Raw genomic sequence first — 18384 nt, 5'->3', positions numbered from 1 at the left:
TAATAATGGTGATCATGATGATGATGATTGGATCACTGAAGATGAGGAATAAACCAGGAATGCCGCTTTGAATTGCATAGGTAGAGCTTGAAAATCAAGCTGAAATTTTATTTAATCTGTGAATGCAAAAGAGACACAAAAGGATCATAAATACATGTACAATCTTTGCACATATAAATGAGAACTGATATATCCAAACATCAACTAAGCTAATGAAAGCTAAATGCCTACATCAAATTAACTGTATCCACTTCAAGCTCAACATATACTATCATTGAACCAACAGATAAACAAATCTAGAAATTTCAGACAGTGCTGTTTCTTTGCTCTGTTCTGAAACTGAAATCAAGTCAAAATACTACTTTAACTTCTTGAAAAGTGTAGTGAAACCTCATTATAACAAACTCACTAAGACTAAGGAAACTTCCCCGCTAAATACGAAGACTAATCTTAACATCACCAAAACAACGTCTCCTTAATCAAATGTAAACTTCCATTTACAGAGCAAACATTTCCAGTTTATAAGCTTTCTCTGTTTTGTTCATTCATGTATTTTGTTTTACTAACTCAACTTTCTCACTTAAACTATCACTCTAAATGGCCAACAAGAACCCCCAGCTTAAATCATGCATTAAACCACCTGAATACATGGTATTAAACATATCTACATAGATTAAGCGATATTTAACATCGCGTCTGAATGTTATGCGTTGTCATTTCTAAAAGCAATAAGACTTCCAAATTAACTCATCCCTGCTCATACAACGTAGACCCTATCACTATGCAGTTTTATGCATAGCGATTCATACACCGTACTCGGTACACGTACTCGGTACACGTTGATTATGTAACATCATTTTTCCTCAACAACCTGACCAAAACACATTCTTAAATCACCACATATGAAAAGCATGATATTTTTAATATAAACTTACTTCTATTGGGACATTTTTTCTGGCTAACTAAAACAACATAGTAAGACTTTCCTCTCCCGTGGATCCTTTCCTAACGAAAAAACATGGCATTTGCAAACACATCGCTCTGAACTAGAATTAGCATAAATTCCATACGCGCTATGGTAGACGTAAAATAAGCTACGGTGTCTTCTGAACTAAAAGGAAAATAATTCAGTTAACTCCTGGTTTGTCAACAAACCAATGATAATGTTAATGATGATGATGATGATGATCATCATCATGAGCGTGATCATGACATCTGATCGAAAAAATGAGGGGATATTTAGGTAGCATATAGTCTCAGCTACAACATACTCCAAAATCAACAAAAACCAAGGAAAAACCAAAGAAAATAATGGTGATATTGCTCGCAAAAGACAGGAATGTAAAATCCAAATTTGAGAAAAGTCATCTCCTATAGGGATTACACGCAAAAAGTAATGGATCAAGTGATAATAGGGTAATGATAAAGTAAATAATTATGGTTGTGTATTACATTATTTGCCATTCTACGTGTTTTAATATTCAAAGGAGATGGTACAGTGAAAGGTCAAAAAGAAAAAAATAAGTGAAGAAAAAAATTGTTAAAGACTCCCGGACTCAAACCAGGGGTCTCGAGGTCGGAAGTCAAGTGCGTTACCGATATACCAAAACATTTCCTATAGCGATTACACGTGAACGGAAAATGGAATTCTCAAATCGTGCGTTGCAAGTGAAATATGAGCATGATCCCGGCATCTGATCGAAAAATAAAGGGCACATTTGTGATAGCTTATTGTCTCAGCTACAAAGCTAAAACGACGGAGATATTGCTCGCGAAAGACGGGAATGTAGAACCCAGTTTTGAGAAAAAGTCATGTCCCATAGAGAATACACGCAAAATGTGAACAATTGACATGCCTCTTTAATCACAAAAATACGCCATGATGCCTTTGTCAAAATGAAAAATTGTGGCTACTGCATTCGTTGAGAATTGTCTCAGCTATAACCTATCAAAATTTGGAATAAAATCGATCGATATTTACAGAGAAACAATCAATTTCCCCAAAATATGCTGACGTCATAATATGCAAATTGAAATTTTGAGTTCGGAGGCCATTATGATTACGTCATGAGTTAATTGAGGGTCAAATGAGACATGAAATCATATTTCCGACTCCTAATCTATCCAAATATGAAAAGAAAATTGGGAGTTCTTATCCATTCTGAAGAGTTACAATGAATTTTGTATAGGCATGTTTTTGCCCATATATGCTATGTAAAAGCTCAGACGCACAGACATGTATCTTAAGCGGACGCTCATGCATTCACATCTAGCCAGTCTACATGGTCCATCCATGCTCCGTGTTGTTGTTGTTGAGATTAATGGCGTTTCCATCCTGTGATGTTATTGTGGTTTTAAAAGGAATCACTCGTCAGTTTCCATGTGCAGAAGGCCATAATTCGCTGACACCAGATTTGGTGGATAAAAACATTAACGTATGTACATGTATTAGGTCTGCACAAAGCGAACCCGTACGCCAATCGAGAAATACCCCTCGTCTCTCGGAGATCTCCGGGTGGCGCAATTTTTTTTACACGCTCGCCTGGCCATTTCTATGATAAATACCATGGAAGCGACTAATATTAAAGTCTAGCGAGGTGCATGATATACACATCATGCATGCATAGCAATCATCAGATGAAGACCTTGCTGGCCCTTGTAAATGAGACGGCCATCGCAGCCATTGGGCGATGGAATTCAAAAGCTTAATTTAATTTAATTTAATTTCGGAAGTTTACTTTAAGCTTGATCTAAGGGGACACGAACGAACGATCAACTAGCCAGCGAGGAACCTAGTCCTATTGTAGGCTTTCCCACCAGCGCACTTTTACGAGTATTACGGCAAAACTGGCCAGGCTAGCGTGTAAAAAAAATGTTCGCCTCCGGGTGTGGGAAAAGTGAAATAATGACTTTACCATATGGGGGAATGAGTGGTATCCGCAGTACGTTACATAAGGCCTGCTGGTCTTAAAACTAAAGGCTAATTCTGGTGATTGACAGCACCTCTTATTGGGTAAACCCCCGAACGGTATTGAATTTTCCATGAGAGCTAACTACTGAGTGTAATTAAGCCTCACTCTTGTGCTGCAATGCCTGGATTTATCTGTCCCGGTAGGATGTGCTGAACCACTGCCGCCTAGAGTCCTGAGTCATCTGTAGTCATCAGGGCTTCCTCTTTCAGGCCGTTGAACAGCTTAGAGTCACCAAATATCTGAGCATCTGACATGTGTCATTTTTTCACCAAGCTCGATCCACACAAACTTGTCATCTGCATCCACTAGAACCAGGAGTGGTATCGAAAAGAAGCCCTTGTAATTGTAGTAGAGGCTGCCAGTGTGGGATAACTTCTTGGTAGCAATGTGTTTGCTATCAAGCGCTCCAAAGGCGTGGGGATGTTCCATCTCTGCTCAAACTGGTTAGCTACGGCTGTCCAGGCTTCAGGGGTCACAGGTAGGCTAAACACCTTATCTTTGTACGCTTGCACAATTGCTTGGCACACTTCTGGAACCATATCTGAGATGCTCGACACTCCACACCCGAAGACATACGCAAGGGACCGATAGTTGTCTACAGTGGCAAGTAGCCTCAGTATAATTACCAGTTTCAGTCCGGGTGAGAGGGGTTGCCTGAAACTGGCGAGTTCCCTCTTGATTGCTGGGGCCACTTCATCAAAGAGCTGTGGTGATAACCTTGTGTAGTTTTGGAACGCTACCGGATCTTCCAGCCTCAATTAGGTGTCTAGGAGGCTGGAGAACTGGCCAAACCGTTGTCTTCCCTCCTCTGTAAGGCGTAAGCCATGGCCGAACCCAGTTCTGCCTGACTGCAGCTCTCTTGGTCCGTTGTGGTTCTGGCTGTGGCTGGTCTGGCTTCTGCTCGTCTTCTTCCTATCTGGCGTTAATATAAGTATACAGTAATAATGCAATTGTCACGTTTTTGTCATCATCCTTATCTCCTGTCATCATCAATGATTGTGAGTTGTAGTGTTCACACTGTAGAAGTTTAAGAAACAAAGAATTCCATGGTCAGTCGACCTGTATGTATATCCGTCGGGGTCCAATCGGAGCTCACATCGTGATTATTCTCGATCTTCATCGTACCCTATCGGTTTGTGATGAACGTATCAGAAGGTACCCGAAAGTACCTGCACTATCTTTGCATCGCGGACTCCATCGGGACAATCCTATTGGAACGTATATGATCGTATCAGAACGGGAAATATGATCGTGACAGATCGTGTCATCCGAAATTGACCAATCGTGACCATATCGCATCCAAGGGCACCAAATCGTTTAACGTACCGACTTGCATCACCTCGTATCCTAACCTGCAATTTCAAAGAAGTTCCACATTCTGCTACGAATGGCCAAATGTTGCGTTCGTAACGGATTGCACGACAGTGGGAACCTAGCATTAAACGTTTGTAGTACATTGCTCGTACATTACAATTGTATCAAACTGACCGCAATGAAATGCCCTTTCGAATTAAACCAAATGCGGTAATTTTGTGCCACGGTACGCGATATCACATTTTCCTCATGCACCCAATATCCGATTTGTTTTACACGCAGTGCTTGTGAGCCCTATATAGGTCCCTTTCTCGATCCAAATTTCTTTCAAACTTCGTAGGCATTATCTACGGCATCCACTCGAGGTCTCCTTACTCTTCGTTCTCCAAAACCTCTCATGCTTGACCGTCCATGCGCCATTTTCTTCCAGGCCGTTTTTGAAGCATTTCTTTCTGCCTACCTGTTCTACACTGTTCTAGATGCTACACACTTTCCAGGGGTCTCAGACAAACATAAACACTGTAAGCATGCGTGACCAAGAAAACGAGTATAAAGGTGGGTGTTTTTTTTTTTTTTTTTTAGATTGGACGCGGTCCGCGAGGTGCCGCGTTTAGGGGTTAAAAACAGCCATTTTCGAGAAAAAAAGGGTACTTTTTTTTCAAAATCCTACTTTACGCGCTTAGGGGTATTTTGTAAATCCCGATTCCGAATGGAAAGCTGGTCGGGGAAACGGGTTGTCTATAACTTTCGGTCACGTCAGCTTGCTAATTTAAAAACACTATTGGAAGTGTACATGTTGATGTTATTGCTTGTTTATTGAAATAAATGTTTAAATTGTGAATCAGAAGCACGATTTGATTTATTTTAATTTGTCAACAACTTATTTGGTAATCCCTTTCGCACTTAAACATGCTCAAGGGTTTACTCTTCTACAATATGCTTATTTGTTAAGGAGTACACTTTTGTGAAATACCCGTTTAGGGCGTGAACTCGGGGGAAAAACACCAAATCCTCATTCCCGTTGTTTACGTTAGGTTTTACTCTTTGTTGTTGTTGTTGTTCTTCTTCTTGTTTTTCTTCCTAGTAGAAGTAGTAGTTAGTAGAGGGGGAGGAGGGGGGGGGGGGTGTCCGGAAAATTAACAAAAAGCCTTCTCTTTTGCTTTCGAGTGTAACGATAGATATTCACCAAATAACTCTAAGCATAATTTATATTTGTCCTTTATAATTTAGTAAAACAAATTGATCTTAGATAATTTTTTTAATATCGGGTTTGTACTTCAGATTGCTGCTTTAAATCAACTGTCTTGATACACAACGTTTCCGGTTCGACACACAACGTCCGGGTATAAATGTTACCCGGTAAGAGTGAGCTAACTTGCTCGATTATTTGCAAGGGTTACCTACTTCAGAAAAGAAAGAAAGGCTCTAATACACTTTTTGATAAGCAATGTATTCCTGAATCCTATGTAAACTTTCTTTCTTTTTAAAATGTCAAATTCGTCTTGTTATACAGATACTGCTCAGATATTTATTGGTGATGATAGTATACCTGGTATCCTGTACGCTCCCCTGCCGGAACCACGAAACGATACCAACATCATGGACACTCCCTTCACCCTGATACGTCTCGCAGATAATAGTAAAATAGATTCAATTGACTATGATCCCGGGAATGAAATGGTGTACTGGTGTGAAACCAGAAGCGGTCAGATAAGTCGAATCCAACTTCACGGCACGAACCGAGAAGTCATTGTATCTACGAAACGTGAGTGAATAGGCTTACTTTGCAAGTGCAACTTTCCCCTTTTCAATGAATTGTCATAATCTTTTTATCATTTATCAGAGTAACGTAATTACGCAATATACTTTGCGGATACTTTGTGTCATTGTTAATTCGAAATTTATAGTTGGCGCATACACACCACATGCAATACGATACAACGTGTTAAAAATAAATAAAAGTGCCTCCTGATAAAACGCAACGTTTCATTGGCAATTTCATAGTAGCGATGTTAAATATTGTTATTATTATCATTATTATTATTCTTACTAGCATCCTTATATATGTACGGATATATTGCTTTCATTCATTTCCAGGTCCTCATTCTATCGCCCTCGATCTGGTGAACGAGAAGATCTACTGGTCGATGGCTGATGAACGGGCTATCGCATGTGCCAATCTCAACGGTAGTTTGGTAGAGGAATTATATCCTTATCCGAGCAGTTCATCTCGTCTAATTTTTGGAATCTTGGTGGACCCCGTCAAGGGGTAAATATTAGTTAAGTTGAGACAGAAATGTTCATTGGTTGGGAATATTCTGGGCCCCATAACACAAAAAGTAGGAATCAATTGCAAAATGGAGGTGTCGTAGCATGTAGTGGTTCATTCACTTGACTATCGAACCGAGAGTTGAGGGTTCGAATCCAATCCCGGCACTGGCGTCTTTTGGCAAGACATTAATCTGGTGAGGCTTCCCTGGATAAAAAAAGTATTATTTTCACTATTTTAAGATGTCAATGGCCAAACAAAATCATCGTCAAATGCATATATTGTTCAAAAGGCTGATTATAAACCCATCGAAATCGTTGTTTCAAATTTGTAAATGATTGCATTCCTTTGTATTATGGGGCCCAGATGATGTAGATTAGGCTTCTACCAACCTTTAAACATAGTAGGTAATCTTCCACCTACTCATGTTGACTCTCTCATGCCAATCCTTCACCGAATAGGACCTCTGGTTATCCACGTTCACATATCTTCGTGTTGGTGATCTTGAGGCAGCTAGAATTACTGAAACAAGTACAAGTCTGATTGATATTGTTCTAACTAATACCTTTCACAATATTCGAGAGAGTTGTGTTCTGTCTGAAGGGCTGAGTGACCATAGCCTTGTGTACTTTGTAAGAAAAGACCTAAGTTTGAACCTAAAATGCTAATTTTCCGCTCTTTTAAGAGATTTAACATACAACACTTTCTGGAAGATCTTAATAGCTCCCAACTGGGAAGATATCTTGAACCTCAAGATCTTAACTGTATGTGGGTGGCATGGAAACGGGAGTTTGTAAATTCTTGTGATAGAAATGCCCCCGTAGTAAAAATGAAAGCAAGAGGGCAGAAGACACCCTGGGTTACTGACGAGTATATTCGATTGTCCTACGAAAGGGATAAGTTAAAAAGAAGGGCTGAAGTTAGTGGGTTGAGAATTCATTGGCAACAATTCCGTTTTTGTAGGAATCATATCAATAATTATAGACACGCTCTAAAGAAAGATTATTATGTGACAAATATCATTGAACATAAACGTAACCCTACTCAGCTGTGGAAAATCTTGAAAGGTCTTAGCGGCAGGAATGCCCAATCTTCTGTTGACAAACTTAGAGTAAATGATGAATATGTTCATGAACCTCTCAAAATAGCGAATGAACTCAATCATTCATTTGCAAATTTTGGTGTTATACCATCGGGTGCTCCCAAGATTTCTGATAATGGTAATTTGCATCAAGTTTTTTGCAACCATATATTTGATTTTGCGGAAATTGATTCCCAGCGTGTACTAGAGATTCTGAAAACGCTGGATATTAAAAAGGCAGTAGGTATTGATGGATTGGACACTAAATTACTTAAAGAAGCTGCTCCAATTGTATCAGAACAATTAACTTGGATGTTTAATTTTTCTCTTCGGACAGGCCAGATACCAAATGAATGGAAGACTGCTAAAGTCACTCCAATCCATAAAGGTGGTGACAAACAAGATCCAAATAATTATCGCCCGATATCGATTATTCCCATTGTAATGAAGGTTCTCGAAAGAGTGGTTCATGATCAACTTCATGCCCATTTTAGTGATCACAGTTTATTTGTTAAGCAACAATCTGGGTTTAGGAAAAACCATTCCACAAATACTGTACTCACCCATTTTTCTGATTATCTGTTGAAGCAAATAGACAGTGGCCGGTTGACAGGTGTTGTGTACCTTGACCTAAAGAAAGCCTTCGACTCAGTTGATCACGAAATATTGTTAAAGAAACTTCCTTTGTATGGAGTTAAAGGCAGTGAACTATCCAATGGATTAAATCGTACTTATCCGGAAGAACCCAACGTACATCTGTCAAAGGGACCTTGTCTGACATTACTAATGTCAGAACAGGCGTTCCGCAAGGCTCGATCATCGGGCCCCTTCTTTTTTCGGTAATGGTAAATGATTTACCAGGGATTGTTGAAAAGTGCCACATTATGATGTACGCCGACGATACAATATTGTACTACAGTGGGAAAGATATTAAAGACATTGAATCTGTACTGAATAAGGAGCTTGAGATAGTCAATAAATGGCTGACACAAAATCATCTCAGGTTGAATTTATCAAAAACTCAATATATGGTTTTTGGCTCCCATAGGAAACTTACAAAATGTGGTGATATAAATCTGGCTGTTGACAACCATGAGCTGGAAAGAGTTAACACCTATAAATATCTTGGGGTTTGGATGGATGAGACATTAACCTGGCAAAAACATATTGAAGAAACAATGAAAAAGATTGGTTCCCGACTTGCACTCTTTGGTAGACTCCGAAAATACCTCACGGTTGACAGCTCTAAAGTCTTAGCTAACTCACTTATATTACCTTACTTTGACTACTGTAGCAATTCATGGTCCACATGTGCACAATATTTGAAAGACGGTTTGATAAGACAACACAAGAAAATGGCCCGGTTGATCTTAAAAGTCAATTATTCTACTCCCATTGAACAGGCATATAACAAATTAAAATGGGTTTCAATTGAAGAAAGGTGGCAATTCCATAAATGCAAAACAGTGCACAGTGTACTCCGCGGGGAAGCACCAGTTTATCTCATTGAACTTTTTGTACGTTCAGAAAGTATACATTCACACCGGACAAGAAATGCAGTGCACAATGGTGTTGTGGTGCCACTTGTCCGCACACAGGCTGGTAAAAAAGCCTTTTCCCATTGTGCTTCCGTTCTCTGGAATCGGCTGGATAGTGGTATTCGGGGCGCTGTTTCTAGGCAGTCCTTTGTTACCTCATATTGGAGAATTAGAAATCAGTAGATGGTTTGGTATAAACACAAACACATCAACAACAAAAAAAAAAAAAAAAAATTCATTATGGGGTGGCGAGGGAGAGTAGTGTTCGGAGGTAGTGCCTCGGGTCCAGTTGGTTCCGGCAAGCGGAGGCATTGTGGGAGCCTTATAGGTTTTTTTTTCTTTTTCTTTTTCTTCTTCTTTTTTCTTAAAAGTTTAATATTTCGTGCAGGACTGATGTCTTAGTAATATTTGTTGTTCTGTATTCATTTACATGTTTGTAATTTGTGTTGTACTATTGCAGGGCCCCCGAGTATAACAGTGTTTTACTCACTGATGGGGTTGCCCTGGGTAAATAAAACAAAATAAATAAATAAATAAATAAATAAACAGCAGGATTCGGCATGTTTGAAGAAAAAAAATCACTTGGCTTCAGAAAGTACATATAAAAGAATGAAACCTTAACTACTATACAAATTGTAGTGTTGATAAGAGCCTAAGTTTCATGTTATTAGTTAAGTTTTAGATAATCTCCTTCTCGTTCACATTGCGAATTGCAGCAAATTTATTCTAAATACCACTCCTAAGAGTTGGATAAATCAACTGGTTCGAATGAAAGACAAGCTCACTGTAATCAACATAGTGTCCATTTATTTAGCATAGCTGCTTTATAAATAACTCTACTGCGATTTTGAGAGTATCATACTAGATACGCGGACTTTAGCTAATCTGCCACTGCAAGTCAAGAATCCAATCCTTCCTTGACCATCTTAACTCATAGGAGTAAGGGCGGCAAATGCAGGTCAATGTCTTACCAAGGAATATTAGTACCATTACAGGATTTGAACCAGGAATCAGTTGATCCACACTTAGCATAAATATCTACTAGACCGCAACACCTCTAATTTAAAAACTATGATTATTTTATCTTGAAAGGTATCTTGTCTGGACAACACGCTATGGCGATGCAATTTTCAAGGCAACACTAAACGGCTCTAACCCTCAGGTTGTGAAAAACATCGTGGCTGATGCGATGGTCACTGAGGAATGTGCTGAGGAAACCAGTAAGATACATACTTAATTACCGTTTTCACATAATGCCCGTTGCACATGAGTCGTCTTTGAGGCCTTTTCGATTGTCACGTCGACATAGTAAAATGCGACATAATGACGTCACTGTGATGATCTGTCCATGCGCCTTGTTGTCTCCTTGTCCGCTACAAAAATCGAGAACGTGTCCACCTCTGTTTGAACGATCGCCTCAATCTAGAACGCCGTTCTGTATATAAAGCATGTAATTAGCACGTACCGATATCTGTACCGGTTCGTGTATTGAGCACATTTAAAGGAGGGTGGAGAAGAAAAATTACAAATTACAATAATCAGAATGCAACTGCATATATTAAGTGTTGCTAGGTAGGTATATTAGGGACTTTTAGATTGAGTGGACGAGAACACGACGAACGCCGACTGATCATGCGTGTTGACGTACTCAACTGCCAATGTTGACTACAATTCGAAATCTTTTAGATTGCTTTCGACGATATACATGCATGCAGGAAGTAACACTATGAACATGACAGACAAAGAAAGAGGACAAAATATACAGCTCCTCATTCTACCCTCAACAATAGGCCATTTTCGTAATGTAACCAAATTTAATGTATAGGTCTTTGTGAAGTGCACAATACAAATTATTTCATACACCTGATAGGAATAATAGTATTTCAATAGTCAGAATGCAACTGCATATATTAAGTGTTGCTAGGTAAGTCAAGCCATAATGTTTGTCCAACCTGGCAACAACTAATTTGTGCAGTTAGGATTCTGCCTATTGAAATACTATTATTCTTATCAGGTGAATGAAATAGTTTGTATTGAGGCACTTCACAAAGACCTATGCATTAAATTTGGTTACATTACGAAAATGGCATATTGCTGTGGTAGAACATTCCTTCACTGCTATTATGTAACAATGTGTAGAACAGGTGAATAGCAGGGAAGGGATGTTCCTTTGTCTACCTGAGGAACTGTATATTTTATGCGCACGCGGCATATATACTAGTACCGTACTAGATTTAGGAAAATCAAGGTTGACGCATTCTCGATCGCTGACTGAGAAGACTTGACGCATGCGCAGTGCCCATGGGTGTCGATCCGTAACTGATACCTATTCATCAGGGGGGGGGGGTGATCTATTCATTCATCCCCCCTGATGAATAGGTATTACGTAAGTATCGACACCCATGGCAGTGCCTTAAAATGACGTCACACGTTGCAGTCAAAGCTGTCAACGTGCAAATCTAAAAGTCCCTAATGTTTGTCCAACCTGGCAACAACTAATGTATGCAGTTAGGATTATGTCTATTGAAATACTATTATGCTTATCAGGTGAATGAAATTGTTTGTATTGAGGCACTTCACAAAGACCTATGCATTAAATTTGGTTACATTACGAAAATGGCCTATTGCTACAGTAGAACATCACTTCACTGCTATTATGTAAAAATGTGTAGAACAGGTGTATATGCATGTGACACCTGTTCTACACATTTGTACATAATAGCAGGGAAGGGATGTTCCTTTGTCTACCTGAGGAACTGTTTATTTTATGCGCACGCGGGATATACTAGTACCGTACTAGATTTAGGAAAATCAAGGTTGACACCCTCTCGATCGCCGACTGAGACGACGTGACGCATGCGCAATGCCTTAAAATGACGTCACACGTTGCAGTCAAAGCTGTCAACGTGCACATCTAAAAGTCCCTATTGTATACTAGTGCTGCGAGCGGGCGTTGACTAAAATTCGTTTTCAAATGGAAGTGAAGAAAAGGATACAATCGAAAAGTCCTTGTTTACTATGGTTAGACTACGTCTCTGACTCGCCAACCTAAGAGTCATCGTGTACAAAAAAATGAATGCAAAATGAACGATGTAAATATTGAATTTACTTGTTGGTTTACTTGATTGCCTTGATAAAAGGAATGATTAACGCGGCGGGGGGGGGGGGGGAATAATGCAAATAGGAAAACACCTAATCATATCAAAATGTTTGGAGCTAAATGGACCCTTTTGGAATTGAAGAAAATGCATCAGTCATGCTATGTGCACACAAGAGATACTAGCTAACCCGTATCTCTGTGCAGCCGGTATCGTTTCAGCACTGTGCAATGTATTAAGTGCGTAGACCGTGACAGAGACTATAGGCGACACAGCTCTCAGATCATCTCAACTTCCGTTCGGCAAAGATGTGATGGTCTTACATCTTGGAGACGCGGGGATGACATTGACCAATCAAAACGAGTCTTATATGGTTGGAAAGATAAAATTACAGAGACAAAAATACTTTCTCAAACTAACAATTAGAAGAGGACAGTATGCAAATTATGACATGGTAATAAAGCTCTGTCGCCCGACCAATTGATTTTACACAGAAAACGAGCTTAAAATAACAGTAAATTGACTACTTTAACAAACAAAAATACAATTATAGTAAATCATAATGAAATTGTTATTTGTTTGCCTCACTAGAAAGAACATAGTCTTTGTCGTATTATACAGTCAATCTAGCTAGCTAGGCAGAATATGTAGTATCTTTAGCAGAATGGAGATGGATGTATAAAAAAAGACGCGTTTTTTACGTCATTCGCCATAGAACATTTTTTGCTAATAAAACAAGCACGGTTCAGTGACCCAAACGTTTTGATATGATATGCAACAGGCATCACGTTATATGACAATCAAAGATCACTTTCGTGGGTCCAGTAACATACAGCTTAGCAATGGATTGTGCTATTGATTTTAGCGATTGATTGCATTGATCACTATGTGCTATCAATCTTAAAAATCAATCGTACAATTGCTTAGGTTTGCATAACATGGCACTGATATTTCTTTCTATCTTTGGTATTCAACATTTTATAAACTTATATCCAGAACAGCATATCTTTTCAAAATAACAAATCATTGTTCATTATTTAGCAAAAAGCGGGAAATTAAATTCACATCTCTTAAGCATTATTATTTTTTTTTTTTAAAGGAAACCAAAACCTTCATACTAAGTTACTTTTATTGTAAAGTTTAAAAGATTTGAATAAAATCAGTGAAAATTTGAACAAAATCGGGCAAGGAATAAGGAAGTAAGAGCTTTTTGAAATGACTAGTCGCTAGAGGGCGGTATTCAATTTGATGACATCATCTGTGAACAACTCTCCATGCCTTTTGTACATAAAATTTCACAATTTTTTTGTTTTCTTCGTATTTATTTGTGTTCTTGATCCGACTTCATAACATGTGAAGTAGAATATCATTTTGCATTCTATATCTTGCTTTCGGGGGTGTACATTATCTCAATCACAAGAAAGAAGGAAAAACATGAAATTTGATGTACAAAAGGCATGGAGAGTTGTTCACAGATGATGCCATCAAATTGAATACCGCCCTCTAGTGACTAGTCATTTCAAAAAGCTCTTACTTCCTTATTCCTTGCCTGATTTTGTTCAAATTGTCACTGATATTTTTCAAATATCTTAAACTTTACAATAAAAGTAACTTAGTATGAAGGTTTTGGTTTCCTTTAAGGTCAGAATTATATTCACTACCCCTTTTCAATTTGCCAAAGCTTACGTTTATAGAATTTCAGCTACTTGGTTTCTTTTTTTAAATAAAAAGAAATCCCTCACTCGGACAGGTTTTCTTTGTATTCACAATTGTAATACCTGGAAATGCAACACAATATAGTCACTCAATGGAACGCAATATTTCATATATATATATATATATGTATATAATTTGAAAGATAGTAATACCTTTGTTAAGTCAGGGAAGATATTTGTATCTTTGTCAAGTCGGGGTGATGATATTATCTTGTTCAAATCAGGTCAGATAAGATTATCTTTGTCAAGTCAGGAAAGGTAAATTTATCTTTGCCAAGTCAGGTCAGATAATATTAACTTTGTCAAGTCAGGTCAGATAATAATATCCTTGTCAAGTCCGGGTCGATAATTGTATCCATGTCAGGTCGGGGGGATTATAATATCTTGTATAAGTCAGGTCAGATAAGATTAACTGTGTCAATTAAGCCAGGTCAGATAATAATATCCTTGCCAAGGCCTGGTAGATAATTTTATCATTATTGTCAAGTTGGGGGGATTATATTATCTTGTTCAAGTCAGGTCAGATAAAACTATGTTTGTCAAGTCAGGTCAGATAATAATATCCTTATCAAGTCCGGGTAGATAAATTTATCCTTGTCAAGTCGGGGGGGGGGGATTATATTATCTTGTTCAAGTCAGGTCAGATAAGATTATCTGTGTCAAATCAGGTCAGATAATAATATCCTTGTCAATTCCGGGTAGATAATTTTATCTTTGTTAAAGAGGCATGTTCCCCGTATTCCAGAGGGCGTTCAAAATACGTAGCCGCTGGCGGACGGTGCTAGCTGCCTATTGACACCAACAGAATACGGCTCTTACGCAGATGGCATGTTCCGAATGCCCGGACAATACCGATTATCGCATACATGTGCCGAAGTAATGCCAATCGCAGTTCGGCTCTAAGATTCGGCTGCTGTTTCCGCCCACTTTCGTGACGTCGCGATCGTCAGCGATCAGCTGGCTTGGCGAAGGCAGTGCAGGCCGCGCGTACTTTGATTGACAGCTGTATGCAAATTAGAAGTCGATCTTCGGAACCAAGATGGCGATGACTAGAGCAGCGATAACTACACTGGCGGGAACGTGCCACTTTAAGTCGGGGAGATTGTATTATCTTGTTCACGTCAGGTCAGATAAGATTATCTGTGTCAAATCATGTCAGATAATAATATCTTTGTCAAGTCGGGGAGCTAATAATATCCTTGTCAACTCAAGGTACATTATTATCTTTGTCAAGTCGATGCAGATAATGTCAAGTCAAGGCAATAGTCAGATCCCACTGACAAAGATAACTAATCTGCGGTTCTCCTCGCAGCTGCTTATTGACGGGTCCAGCTCGGCGATCCGTCCAGCTACTCGAGGTCCGACTCTAGATCTGCCCATATGCCGCCGTCATTGTTTTCAAGTGCTGATTCGTTGCGTTTGAAAGAACGAGTTCACAGTCCAGAAATCAGGCCAAATTTGTCTTTCGAAGAAAAATATAAATCAAACGTACACCTCTATCGGTTATTTTGGGACTGAATAGATCGATATAAATAATAACAAACAAGACTAAGTTGATTAAGCACCTACATACTGTCAACAATGAAGCACCTACCAGTACTGTATAGCTTTTTACTAGGTAAAAGCGCGGCGACGCACGCTGTACTGTTTGGTCGCTATTGTCTAGCTGCTTGTCATGCAGATTCTATTGTTTAGGTGCGGATTAAGGCTGCCTAATCCCTTGCCTGAATTGAATCACCCAAGTCTGTATATTCGGCAGAGTTGGTGTATATTTAAATTCGTGTTGTTCTATCAGCATGGCATGTGTGTGTTTGAATGTGGGGGGGGGGGGGGATCATGGGATGAACGCGAACGGACTAAAATGGCAAAGGCCCTTCAGCATAATTACAGAGGTGATAGGTGATATAGGATTTCCCGGCCAGATTCGCAAGTTTGTCATTCGAAGTCATTTACTTTGCATTTGAGTTAACGCATATTGGCTTAATTGCCATGCCAATTATCATTCAATTTTCTCGTTATTTTATTTAATTTAGGATTTTGGTCGAAGGGTTTTATAGATTTGTCCTTTAATTTAGAAACTGCTCGACTAGCATTCAAAATAATTGTCACTTGTCGAGGCATCGCCCTTATCATTAATTTAACACCTCTCACACGTAATCGAAATATGTTCTTATCCAAGTGAGGAATGTCAGGGGGAAGAAATTTAACAGACGTTTAGTATGCTCAAATTTGTGACTCTATAATAGTTCCTACCCCAGTCAGAATAAGGATGTGGTCAGTAGAATGAGTGTATAGCCTATTTTAGATCATATTGTTGTCGAGCATATCGTGCTGGATTTAGAAGGAAAGATACGAAAACAGGGGCGTACGCAGGATTTTTTCAAGGGGGGGGTTTTTAAAATATTTTGCTCCCGAAAATTTGAAAATCGCGCCGGCCGAAAAGTCGCTCAGTGGGGGGGGGGGGGGGGGGGGGGGGGGGGGGGGGGGGGGGGGGGGGGGGGGGGGGGGGGGGGGGGGGGGGGGGGGGGGGGGGGGGGTAAGCGGACAATTTTTTTTTTTTTTTTGGTCTCGAAATTTCATAATTTGACATTTTTTGTCGTTGGGGGGGGGGGGGTAAGGTCACCTTATTTAGGTTAGCCGTGGGTATAATTTTTTTTTTTTTTTTTTTTAAATAATAAAAAAACAAAACAACAACAACAACAAAGGGGGGGGTTTTTAGGTTTTTTTAGGGGGGTTTACATACATAAAAATACCAAAGGGGGGGGGGGGTTTGAACCCCAAAACACCCCCCCTGCGTACGCCCCTGTACGAAAATATCAATATTAATTGTCTGGTCAGCTCACGTCTTAATTCTTTGTCATTAAAAAGTGGCCAAACTCCAAATATCTTTAACAAAGCGATAAGAAAAGACACGAGGAATTTCAAAGAGAGATAAAATGAGTTGTGTCAAGATTCCAAGTGTGTAGTTAAGAAGGTGACAAGAAAAAATGTCAGTAGTAAATAACCCGGTCTATTTATAAACCCTTTTTTCAATACGGGAAATTACAAAATATTAATCTCTTTTACTTACACCGGCTAATCGTCTTATTGTTCTGTCCTTGAATCTCTGGTTGTATTAAATTAGAAATTTTGAGGTGTCTTACACACCTCTTTTGAATGGTTTCAAAGTTACCATAACTATCACGTGGCTCAAGCTGATTACTAATCTAAGCTGTGAATCTGTGTTTTTTTAGGTGTAAAAAATTAGTTATTATTTGGTGTCTCAAAACACCTTTTTAAATGGTAGTCAAAGTTGCCATAGGTTCCGTGGTGATGATCTCGTGACTCAAACGGATTATTAATATAAGCTGGCCATCCGTGATTTCCAGGTGTGAAAAATTAGTAATTCTTAGGTGTCTGAAAACACCCTTTTAAATGGTTTCAAAGTTACCATAAGTTCCGTGGTGATGATCCCGTGACTTTTGGCATATTTCTATTTGCACCAGTTGATAACTGGTCTGTGTGCATATTTCCATTTGCACCAGTTGATGACTGACTGTTGGCATATTTCCAGTTGAACCAGCTGACACTAATTAATTTACATATTGAATATGGGGTGCGTGCAGATCTATGTTTTTTAACAATTTATCTGAATTTACAGCATATTTCTTAATTACTGATGATTTAGTTATATGCAATTCATTTCGAAAATACTACAAATATAAATTACCAGTTATTAGGACATTTAGCCGCTTCGTATAAATTACATTTAATTAAACATGAATAAGGGAAACATTAACTATGAACTGAAATCTTTTCAATAAAATACAAGTATATGAACAAATTTCGATTAATTAAATTATGTAAGTCTACTTATAACCGATGCCTTTACATTGGAAATACAGACGTACCAGTATTGAAGTGTTGTTGCCGTTCAACTGGTTGGAAAATTAATGGTTCTAATGGCTCAGCTAGACCAGTTGAATTCTAACTGGCCTGGATCAACTGGATCATTTAGCACATTTCAATTTCCATGATTACCAGTTGGCATTAACTGGTTCACCAACTGGACCAGTTGCAAATAGCTTTCTCTTCTGGGATGTTTTCACCCCCTACCCCCTCTAATCCCAAACTGCTTCCGGCGCGCCTGGACGTAATTATTGAAGATCCAAAACACGATGTTCAGAAACGGGATGAGAACGTCATTATTTTTGTTCATTTATTGTGTAACATTTGCGTAATTATTGGGTTGAACGCGGGTTACAGTAACTATTTCCTCTTGGACGTAAATTTCACGTGAATGAAGAACATGATTCATCTCAAGTCAGCCTCGTAATATTCAAGTGAATTTCACGCAGATATTTTGACTAAAACTATCACTAACGCTTCGCGTGTTTCTGTGACGCGATTCTAAAACT

The sequence above is a fragment of the Strongylocentrotus purpuratus genome, unplaced genomic scaffold (genome assembly GCF_000002235.5).
Source record: "Strongylocentrotus purpuratus isolate Spur 01 unplaced genomic scaffold, Spur_5.0 spur5_scaffold_20, whole genome shotgun sequence".
Taxonomy (NCBI): domain Eukaryota; kingdom Metazoa; phylum Echinodermata; class Echinoidea; order Camarodonta; family Strongylocentrotidae; genus Strongylocentrotus; species Strongylocentrotus purpuratus.
The sequence above is the reverse complement of the archived record's forward strand: the minus strand, read 5'-3'. Positions refer to the sequence as shown.